This window comes from Pygocentrus nattereri, chromosome 1, assembly GCF_015220715.1.
Source record: "Pygocentrus nattereri isolate fPygNat1 chromosome 1, fPygNat1.pri, whole genome shotgun sequence".
Taxonomy (NCBI): Eukaryota; Metazoa; Chordata; class Actinopteri; order Characiformes; family Serrasalmidae; genus Pygocentrus; species Pygocentrus nattereri.
Window position 1 is genome coordinate 6,871,211 of NC_051211.1, and position 11,873 is coordinate 6,883,083.

The window sequence follows — 11,873 nt, forward strand, 5'->3', positions numbered from 1 at the left end:
TAGTTAATTTGTGATTTGCTGCTGTGATATTGATAAGAATCCAGCGAGTGGTTTGATAAAGGAAATAAAGAACTGTTGTGATGAGATGCGTTGTTATAATTAATTAATGAACACATTCCATACAGACTCAGGTAGGGTGTTCACTCAAGATTATGATGAATAATACACAAATTAAGGAGCTCTAGGCTGCCCAGTTTACCCTACATAATATATAATAAAGTCCTAATGAGCAGCTAGTTATTCGCCAGCCACTGGCTTGTTAAGGCTTAATAAGAGCATTACAAGGGCATTATCGTTTCCTCCTTTACTGAAGCGTTTTATTCCAAACCACAGGTGCCTTTTTGGAATTTGGCCTCCTGATGAAAAAAACAAATGCTTTGGATTAGAGCAGGAGGATATAGCAAAAACATTATTCTTCACTGCATTTTTGTGATACATGAAATGCATATTTGTTTTTTCTGAGGTTTGATAAGTTGAAACAGATGAAAAAGAACCAGCAGTACCACATGAAAAGAATCACTGCACAAATCACATCCACTTAACCAGGCCCAGTTCTACTCTCTTTTTAATTAAACCTGTAGATGATCAGTATTCTTTAGTACTGATGTACCGACAACATCCACGAAACACTAAGGAAAGCGTACTTGACATTCTGTGGTGTACATTAATGATAAATGTCATTTCTGTGTATTTGCATAACCAAACTCATCCCTGTAAGTTATGTAGCTATGAGGAACTGAAGCATATAGATTATTACAGTTGTCGTTTAAGCAATATAACACTCGAGGTTGTGTTATCGTGAAATAGCATCACGGCTGTGATTTGGTCATCGTAGATCATCACAGCCGTGATGTTATTCGCGATAACACACGACCTCGAGTGTTTCTATTGCTTTTATACAACAGTTAAATAAATAAAGCAAGAAATTAATAAACTGGGTGGTGAACACGGCATTTAATATGTTTTAATGTTCAGGTCCTTTCATCAAATTACAGTTTCTTAACGAGCAGCTTGTTGCTACATCAGACTAACCAGCTCCGCCCACTCACTGCTTAGTCTGTTGTAAGCCTCGCCTTTTGAAGTACGGACTGAGACATAAAACTGCCGCAATATCAAGTTTAGCTCAGTTTTGTAAATCAGTATTAATTTTGTTCCAGCCAGTCTTTAAAGCTTCTTACAGCCTGTTTAGGTTGGCCGAATGGTATTGGGTTCATTTCTGGCTGATTCCAGGTTGTTTAGCTGTTCTTCTGTCACAGCTGCCGCCTGGAAAGCTGCTCAGTGGTGATGACAGATTGGGAGTTTAGTGTAGCCTCATCTTCAAAGTCTGACCAAGGTCAGATGTGATCCTAAAAGTATTCATTTTCTGTTTGTGGTAAAGTAAGAAGTAAAAACAGTCAAATGGCTTGAGCATCTCCTACAGCTGTGAAAGTTGTTGCTTAGCAACGGAGTGATACAGTGTTTGAGCGCTTCTCAGCCAGTCAGCTTGCATGGCCAGAACTAACTGTTGTATAATAATTGTTCTAATCGTTTGATATATTCTCGAATGTGAGTTTTATTAGTGCTGCCTTTTTTTAGGCTCAGTTAACCAGCTGGTATCATTCATGTGCCGAGTTGTGCTGATGGGAAGTCAATCTTTAGCGCAGAGCCCGAGACAGTCTTACTTCCTCTTCCATCTTTACGTCCATCTATACGTCCATTTTTACGTCTCTCCTTCACTGGGCCTTTGCTGTGATTTGTGTGTGTTCTTTAATCTGTGATTCATAATCTATAATAATCATGTTTTTTTTGCCCACCAGTTCGATGGAAGAATGAATTAAAGGGCAAAGTCTTTGGTGTAGAGTCGCTTCGTGGCAGCAGTTCGTGACCGAGCAGCAGATCATTAAGCTGAGAAGCCTTGCAAAGTGTAGGGAAATTTTGCGTGTTGCAAAGCAGTGTGGGTAATGCGAGGAGATGTGCGTTTGTGTAAGAGATGTCAGCCTCTGCGCGTTTTTGTGAGCAGCTGCTGCTGATGTATGCTGATCCGTCTCAACGGCTCATTCTGCCTCAGTTTCTAGTGCCTTTGTCTGTCTGTGACTGTTTGTGTCCTCAGTGACTAAATCTCGTCTTCAGTGAGATTGGCTAATGTGGAGGTGCCACAGAGGCACAGAGAAAGAAAATGAATAGCGTGTATCCTAACTGACGTTAATTGATTGATGCAGACCAGCTGACTCAGCTCTAGCTTCTGTTATAGAAACCTTTTGAAGGCCTTCTTTCTCTGTTAAGCCTAATTGTTCGCTTTCAACAATGCCTCATATATAACACTTTCCTGCATGTCTGTTTCGCCAACAAACACTTTGAGCTGATTAGACTGCTTGACGTCTGTACTTCAAACTACTGCAGCGTGATAGTGCAGTGTGAGTTCACTGGCAATTTCCAGCATTTAGCTGTCAGGCTGAACAATGATTGACGTCCTGTCTTCGGGTTGTACTCCATGAAGGCAGGTTTATATAGAGATTGTAAGCCTGACAGGCCTGTAAAGAATTTTGCATGCTCTGCTCTGTGCAGTTCCAGCCAGTATTACACATTGTGTATTCTTGCTTGCCACTGACGACATACTGTGCAAATGAAAGAGACCACCCAGAAAATTGCCCAATATAATATCAGACTGTTCAGTATTACTGCAGGGACATTATAAAGGAGGAGGAGACCACTCACAGGTTGAAATATGCAAAAGAAAACTTGTAACACTCAACATGGAGTCTTAACGGAGGAAATCCGGCCCTTCAAGAAAATGAGTTGGTCAGCTTGCTGGTTATGCTGCAAGCGGGAAAAGCTCTCCCTCATTGTTCGAAATCTGCAGTCACAGTCCAAAAAATGTGTGATTGATCCAAACACTACAAACAGTTTGTACCTACGGTTTGAAATAAGTTTCTGAACCGGTAATTCGACCTTCAGTTTCGAGTATTTTGGTCTTTCCACATTCAAGGAGCTCAGAGCCTGGTCTTGTATGGCTGAAAATAACTGCCCTGCAGTGTTGCAAAGATTGCAGCCAAGTCAACAGACTTTCCTATAAGGACTTTGATACGCTCTTTAATTTAATTACAGCTTCCATTCTTTTCAGGATACTCACGTTCAGTTTTTCAAAGAAATCTGCAGGGCTATTTTTCCACACCTCCAAAGTTCAGTCTTAGAGGTTTGTTGCATTTTCAGCTTCTTACAATTCAGGTTATCCCAAACATTCCTTCCGTTTCCTTTTCTCAGTGAGGTTCTTCTTGAACAGCTACACACCCTTTCAGACCCATAGCTCTGAATTGTCTTCTCACAGTGGAAGGATGGATGTGGATTATTTCAGATTTAAAGCAGCTTGATTTTCTCTTCTTTCTCAAAGGTGAGAGATTTAAGTGCTGTTTATCTCAGGGCGCAGTTTTGGTGGTCTATTGGCTCTTGCGCGGTTGTTAGGACCCCCATTTTCTGTGTAGTTTTTAATCTTTTTTTTTAACTCAGTTTTGGGGCCAATGTTTTTTATTGTTTTATTATTTTCTTTTATATTTGCTCTCCTTTACACTGCTGGATTACTTTGGATCTAGTCTATTTGGAGATGTCTCCTAAAAAACGAGTAACTGAAGGGTGGTCTCTATCTACAGTATTATATCTATATTATAACGGTCACAAGTACATATCATGTGTCATGTTGGCTTTTTAATATCCTGCCATTGTTTTCATATAAAATGTTACAAGTGTGTAGGAAGCCAGTGATCATTTGAAGGCGGGCAAAGAGCATACACTGTGATTTAGACTAATACCAGCAGATCTAGAGATTTGGCCGCCGTAATCCATGAACAGCAGTGTGGTGGGTACTCACGTCTTGGCTCGGAGCCTCCGGTCACATGGAAACGTAAGCAGTAGTTTAGTGAAAAATCATATTTACAGTTTTCCCCCTTTACCCCATGAAGCAGTCGATCAGCTGAGGCTTCCAGGGTTGACTTGACTGAAGGAAAGGAAGGTCCTCTATAAAATATACTATAATATACTATAATATACTAAAATATACTATATATATAAAAAAAACACCAGCTGCAGGGTTGAACTCTGTTTATATCAAGCTTTAATGTAGAGCGGCTGTCCACAGTGACGTAGGATAGTGCATTTATTTTTCACTCTTATCTCTTCATTATTGATCTGACAGCATTTTCAGTACCGCGGCCATGCATTACTCTATCAGAAGTGCTGTGCTGGAGAGCTCTTTCACTGTTGTCTCTGGAAAAAGCTGCTAAAATCTGAAACGTCTTGCTGCTCGTGGGCAGTTATGGAAAGACAGAGCGTGAGCAGTGCTGCATGTTTTAGGGGACGTTTGGGTTGGGGGGTGGGGGGGTGGGGGGGGGTGTTGTCTGTGGGGATTGCTGGGCTGAGTCATTCTGTTTCCTGACGAGATAAGCCAGCCTGCAGGGCCTGATCGTACTGGAGATCAGCTGAAGCTGCTCGTCCCGTCCACCACCTCGCTTAATTAATATGGAGTTTAAGAGCTGCAGGCCGTCGACGTGCTTGGCTGATCTGTGCATGTGCTGAATTAGAGACATTTGCCGATCATTAACGATTACTTACTCATAGAGGGATTTTTCTGGTTTTTTCCCTATATTTTTCCATGTGTTGCTAAGGTGCTACTAGGTCATTTCTTTGATGTCCTAGATGGTTGCTAAGGTGTGCCTGGCTGTTGCTGTGGCATCCAGGGGGTTGTTAAGGTATTGCTGGAACATTGCTATAGTATCCCAGGTGGTTGCTTAGGGGTTGTTAGACCACTGCTGTGTGTGACTAGGGGGTTGATGTATTGCTAGACCATTACTATAGTATCCCAGGTGGTTGCTTAGGGGTTGTTGGGCTGTTGCTCTGGTATCCATGGGGCTTGTTAAGGTATAGCTAGACCATTACTGTAGTATCACAGGTGGTTGCTAAGGTGTTGCTAGACCACTCTTGTGGTGACTAGGGGGTTAATGTATTGCTAGACCATTACTGTAGTATCACAGGTGGTTGCTAGGCTGTTGCTTTGCTGTTACTGGGGTATCCAGAGGGTTGTGAAGGTATTGCTAGATCATTGCTCTAGAATCCCAGGTGATTGCCATTCCTATTATCAGAGGTGGTCGCTAAGGTGTGCTGGCTGTTGCTGTTTTATCCAGTGGGTTGTTAAAGTATTGCTAGACCATAGCTGTAGTATCCTAGGTGGTTGCTAAGGTGCTGCTAGGCTGTTGCTGTGGTATCCAGGGGGATGTTAAGCTAATGCTAGACATGGCTATAGTATCCTAGGTGGTTGCTAACGTGCCGCTTGGCTGTTGCTGTGGTATCCAGGAATTTGTGATGGTGTTGCTAGACCACTGCTGTGGTATTCAGGGGTTGTTACTGCATTACTAGACCATTGCTATAGTTTTCCGGGTGGTTGCTAGTGGCTGCTAAGGTGTTGCTTGGCTGTTGGTGTGAACATACATGTGGTTTGTCCCAAATCTACAAGCGCATTATTCCCATATAGGCCCTATCATCCTGCAAAGATTAATGCTTCTAGCTTTAACAATGTAACCTGTGAAAACAGTAAAAGAAAACAGAAAAAGAAACAAAACATCTTAAGGTTTCTTTCCCAAACTCAATTATTGCCTTCGAAACATCATCGTCTCACCTGTCAGTCATCGCCTGTATCTGATTACATTGCCTTACTGCATAAACCCTACACTATCACGGCTGTAGCCATCCATTTATGTGATGTCTACAGTGTGTTGTGCTCCTTTCACACCTCTTTAGCCTTGCTGTGAAACAGCCGCACTGTATATAGTAGCTATGTTAATCACCACACTTTACACGATGGCGTGGGGCCTTCAGAGGTCACAGGCTGGCAGTTATAGGTGGCGACTGTAGAAGGGTTTCCCTTCACTCACTGCCAGCCTCTCTGCACTGCTGCAATAATGAGAGAATGGTCACTTCGCTGCCAGACTGTGGCCTTCCCTCTGCGCTGTGTGCCAGAGAATTTAAATACATTTGCAAGTTTGATGGATGGTTCGAAATCAGCTCAGCGCTGTCATGCCTGTAGGATGGCAATGCTTTTTGAGCTCCGGCAGGGGTGAGAGGAGGTCAGATGGGAACCCAGCAGAGCTTTACCAAACTAGTGCCGAACAATGGAGTGGATTCAATGTGAATTTATTTTTGACACGCTGCTGACTTTGGCCTCAGATTATATAAGCTAACTCTCCTCTCTTTTTCACCCACTCTCTCTTTGTAGTCCTCTTTCCAAATAGGGGTGCACTAACATTTTCTGCACTAGAAATGTTCAGCTGAAATTGGGCAAAATAAAACTATTTGGTTTTTGTTAGAAGGAATAGAACTTACGTAAAATTCTAACAATTTATAGATCATTTCAGTGATGATGGAAATTGGACATAATGGATAAAACAGCACTGTATAGTTGTTCTGTCGTCACGGATATGTTCAAACTGTGCCATCGGGTTGCTGAAGGTGAAGACTAAAATAAATAAAAAATCTACAAAACAAGCAAAATAAAGCAATTTTGAGGGGGGTGTGGGATCCTGACGCTGTGCATTCAGGTGTAATACTGGCCCAGGTTTTAGGGATAGGAGGTAGAGCTGGGTGATATGGCACTATTTATTGTTCCCATCATAAATGATATCACAATATGTTTTTCCAAGCATATCGTGGACATCATCAGTACTTAAAAACACTTAAAAACATTAGTCCTGTTTAACTGGACTCAACACTATATAGTATGTGAGATGGTCAATGAAAAAATAACATTAAGAAGTTTTATAACATTTTTTAAAAATGTGGTAAGGATTCTATAGTTTTTGGCTATAGTGGAGCCCTCTTTAGAACACTTATTAAAGAACATGTAGAACCATCTACAGTACATTCTCCATCAATCTGAAGAACCCCTTCACGATGCAGAGAACTTCAATGTCTTTTGACGTCATGTTCATGGTTCTATATGCAGATGTTGTTGATCAGCCAAGACATGGCGTCCAAATATTGCTTCTTTAGTTCAGCAGTGGAGCAACGAGGCTGATATTTCTAACACTAGAAGTCAGTAATCACCGTTTTTTCTATAGATTTATCCACAAAACTTCTCTCAACCCACTCAAACCACATCTAGCTGTTTATGAAGGTTGCACAGACTTGTCGATGGGGTTTAGGACGCAGTATGACTTGTTGTGAACTATAAAAATGAACAACATTTTAATGCTTGGGATGACGACAGGCGTTCTGCCGAATTCAGACTCCCCTTCAGGCACAACACACAGTCATATGGATATTATGTACGTCATGTTAATTTCAGTAAAAAAAAAAAAAAAAGAGATAAGCAGTTATTTCAAAAAGGACAGACTAGAAGTCACAAAGGTAACGTACACCATCCATGTCTGCACACGCCTGGCTGTCCATGGTGAAGTATTGTAGATTCGGTAAGTCATACCCTGTCCTACACCACATTGACAAGTCTGTGCAACCTCAATGAAGACTGGATTTGGTTTGAGGGAGTTTCATGATGAACCCTTTCACGATGCAGAGAACCTTTAATTATGCTTTAATGTCTTTGAGTGTTCATGGTTCTATATAGAACCGTTTTCTTGAATGAACCCTGCAGCATTAAGAGGAGAATAGCTCCTACCCAGGCCCCTGAGTGCACGCAGCTGATGCATGATAAACGAACAGTGGGAGCTTCTCTGGACGGCGCAGTGACATAAGCTCATCTCCTGCACTCCGTTGGACAGCTTTAGTGACATTATCCCACCCCCCCACCTCCTCTATGTCCATTCCAGTGCTCTGCCTTATTGGCAGTTCTTCTTTTCCCGTCCAGCTCACTGCCCTCTACATGCTCACTCAGCACTTTGGCCCTCTATCCATGTGTTCTGCTGGACTGAATTTGCTCAGCGTCTGGGCTCCTCTGTATGAGCCTCCTTTTTTGTTCTGACATTGTTCTTAAAGGAAAGAATAGTGGTCAAATAAGTTGTCAGCTAGTTATTTTGCTATACTATTTAAGCGTAGGTTTCACGACTAGTTTCATAAGTACATGAGGAATTATTTACATGCATTTGATTATTGTTTACAATCTGTACTGACAGATTTGAGTCTTCAGACTTTTTCTAGTTGTTATACTGGGATGCTGTGTGAAAAATCTAAGTTATACAGTTCTCTGCTTATTGCAGATGTTGTTGATCAGCCAAGACATGGCGTCCAAATATTGCTTCTTTAGTTCAGCACTGGAGCAACGAGGCTGATGTTTCTCAGTAATCACCATCTTTTCTATAGATTTATCCACAAAACTTCTCTCAACCCACTCATACCACATCTAGCTGTTTATTAAGGTTGCACAGACTTGTCGATGGTGTTTAGGACGCAGCATGACTTGTGGTGAACTATAAAAATGAACACTTTAATGCTTGGGGAGACTCCACTTCAGATTCAGGCACAACACACAGTCATATGGATATTATGTACGTTATGTTAATTTCAGTAAAAAAAAAAACATACCCTGTCCTACACCACATTGACAAGTCTGTGCAACCTCAATGAAGACTGGATTTGGTTTGAGGGAGTTGAGAAGTTTTGGGGGTGTATTGATGGAAACAATTTGGGTGATTATTTTCTTCTTTGTTAGCAACGTTAGCCTCATAACTCCTGTTTAAGGTTTCCGCTTTGAGAGGTGCCCTCTGACAGGTAACAGCGTTCCCAGCCGCATTTTCATCGCATTGTTTCACTCATTGCTCTCATTCCTCTGGGCGTTAGTGCTGGAACAGATTCGTCATAGTGCTAAATTTGGTTGCAACTGTCTGTCGACACAACTTACACTTTACATGAATTTGTTCAACGTCTGACTTTTCAGATCCAAACCAGTTCCATAGTACTGAACTGATGCTTCCACCTTGGAGTGTTTGTGTATTTTTCCTACTTAAAATGTGTTTTTCGTACATCTTGAAAATTTGAATGGTTGGTATTTTAATTAAAGTATAAGCAATTTAAACTTGTACAATCTCGATAAGCACATTTCTAACACCAAATGAAAACTTTTATTCGAATTATTTAATGAAAATCATCCAGCACTGTTTAAAACTAAGGAGGCAAACATGTCTTGGATGATTGTCTACATCTTTATATTAGCAAGATTATCAAACCTGTCGCCACTGGCTTGGTCATGGGGGCTCGGACCCGGATTTTTCTTTTCTTTCTTTCTATAATACTGATCGTTCTGTAAAGCTGCTTTGTGACAGCACCTGTTGTAAAAAGCGTGATATAAATAAACTTTGCTTGCTTGCTTGTTAGGCTACTTTTATACTTTTTTGAAGTCTGTTAACCAACAAGCTGATTGTCAGATCTGGAGCTTGATGGCCGTTGGTGTAAAGTCTGACAGCCTGTTGAATTTGGTGAAATGAATGCACATTAATGCTTGACAGGAGACGGTTCTGTTCTCTTCAGAAGGCCTCATGTTATTCTAAAGGCCCCCCTTCAAAAAAAAGAAAAAGAAATCGTGTTGACTGTATCCCGTTAGCTTCCGCTGATGAGACCGCTGGAGTGTCCAGCTTTGATGAAAGCAGGGGAAGTGTCCAGCACCCACAGAGCCACATAACCCTCCGCCTATCAAAGCACCGTCATATGCGTGCTCCGCGCCAGCCTCACTCTGTTCCTGACATTACCCCAGTCTGGCAGGCCTTATTGTTCACTTTCCTGCCTCACACCGTGAGTGTGTCTGGGTTATTAATAACGCTTTTGTCTGCTCTTAGTGCTGTTTAGATTGCTTCTCATAACACTGCTACTGCGAGCGTGGAGAGGATTCCCGCTAAAATGAGCTTCTAAGCAGACTGGACTGCATGTTGAACCTGCTGTTTAAGACTAACCCTTCAATTAATTGAGTTTGCTGTTTGGAATAATTACATTTTTGTATTAGACTCATGTGAACACCCAGAAATATCATCTGTTTTGCCTGAGGGGTCTAGCTGAGGAAGATTCACGGATTGGACCAAGATTTTGCACGGAGATATTATTGTGAATTATTTGTTGTCATTTATACTCCAGTAATTGTCTCAGGTGTGAGGATGATTATTAGGATTCTGTGGTGTTTGGCAGTAATCATTGCTTTCATATTAAAATCCTTCTCCTTTACATTGTGCGAACGGACCAGTAAAAAAGGTATGAATTGTATAGTTCCTCTAACATATCAATAGCTACGTTTACATAATCCATTAATAAACCGACTAATGGCTCAATCGGAATAGAATACATCCATGCAAACACCTCAATCGGAATAGTCTAGTCCGATTGAGGCCATTCGGAATGCAATTTCTATTCGATTGAACGAAGTAGATAAACCTCTAAATAATCAGTTAAATAGAAGAATAATATCCGTCTAAACACCTGTATCTGATTACATTCCCAATCGGAATGTGTAAGTCTGTTCTGTGCATTTGTCTGAGTCTGATATCATTTTAAAACAATTAAAAACACAAGCACTGCTCACTGCTGCTCATCTCACTCTGACACTCACTAGACACCAGTTCATACAGTATATCCGTCTGTCCGTCCGTCGCAAGTCCACCCATTGTCCATCTGCACATATACATCTAAATATAAGGCAAGGTTTTTCAGTTTTAAACTTGCCCACCTTTTACATTTGTTATCTTTATTACAGTCAAACTAAATCTGGGATATTTTTCTACAAGTCTAAAGTTCAGTCTTATAAGTTGTTTACATTTTCTGTGTCTCGAGATCCGAATAATTCCAAACACATTCAGTCATGTTTGATTTTCTCCTTTCCCTTGAAGATGAAAGCACTTTGCTGGTTTAAGTGCTGTTTGTCTGATGGGGTCAGTTTTGGTCATCTGCCACGTCTTTCAGGTGGTTGTCATTTTTTCTGTAGCATTTAAACTTAAAACTCCTTTTTTAAAATGTTTTTTTAACCTGCTGTCATTTGACTTTCTGCTTACTTATGCAAATAGATTAACTTGTATCTAATCTCCTTAAAAATGTCTCTTGGAAAATGAATAACTCGATGAAGACCCAAACAGATGACAGGATATTCTAGAGAAACACTGTACATGTAGTTGCTGGGATTTAGAAGCAACTTACAGCGCTTAGTAATGTAGCCACTTTTGGCTCATTTCCATCAAGACCATTTGAAGTTTCTTTCAACCTTCAGAAAGTTGGTCATCAGCATAGGAGTCCATTAATCTTCACCAACCAGTCATTACTTTCCAGCTTCATCCATTTATGCTTTCATAGTTTGCTGTTTGTCTCTGTTCCTGCCATCTTTACTGTTATAATGTCTGGATATGGCTTTAAAAAATCTGAGGTGTTCACCTCAAGCTCTAGAAAACTTCACTATGCTTCTCAGCTGCGCTTCATTGTTTGTCTGTGTGTGTGTGTATGTGTATATGTGTGTGTATATATATATATATATATATATATATATATATATATATATATATATATACATATACATACGCGCACACACACACCTACCTATTGGGCATAACATTATGACTTTATTATGTATAGCATTATGTATAGCTGCACTTTGTAGTTCTACAGTTACAGAGTGTAGTCCATCTGTTTCTCTGATACTTTGTTACCCCCTATTACCCTGTTCTTCAGTGGTCAGGACCCCCGTGGACCCTCACAGAGCAGGTACTATTTGGGTGGTGGATCATTCTCAGCACTGCAGTAACACTGACATGGTGGTGGTGTGTTAGTGTATGTTGTGCTGGTATGAGTGGATCAGACACAGCAGTGTTGCTGATGTGTTCACTTATTTTCACTTAGAAAAATAACAAAACATAATGTGACTGAATGTGATGAATGTTCAGAAATCTTAGCACATTATTTAAAACCTTTTGTCTTGGCAGTGAGTGTGT

General features: G+C 40.8%; 1 protein-coding gene across 18 annotated transcripts in view; it reads left to right on the plus strand.

Moving 5' to 3' along the window:
- ptk2aa (protein tyrosine kinase 2aa) overlaps positions 1-11,873 on the plus strand; it is a 194,414-nt gene that overhangs the window by 69,085 nt on the left and 113,456 nt on the right. The gene's annotated exons all lie outside the window — the stretch shown is intronic.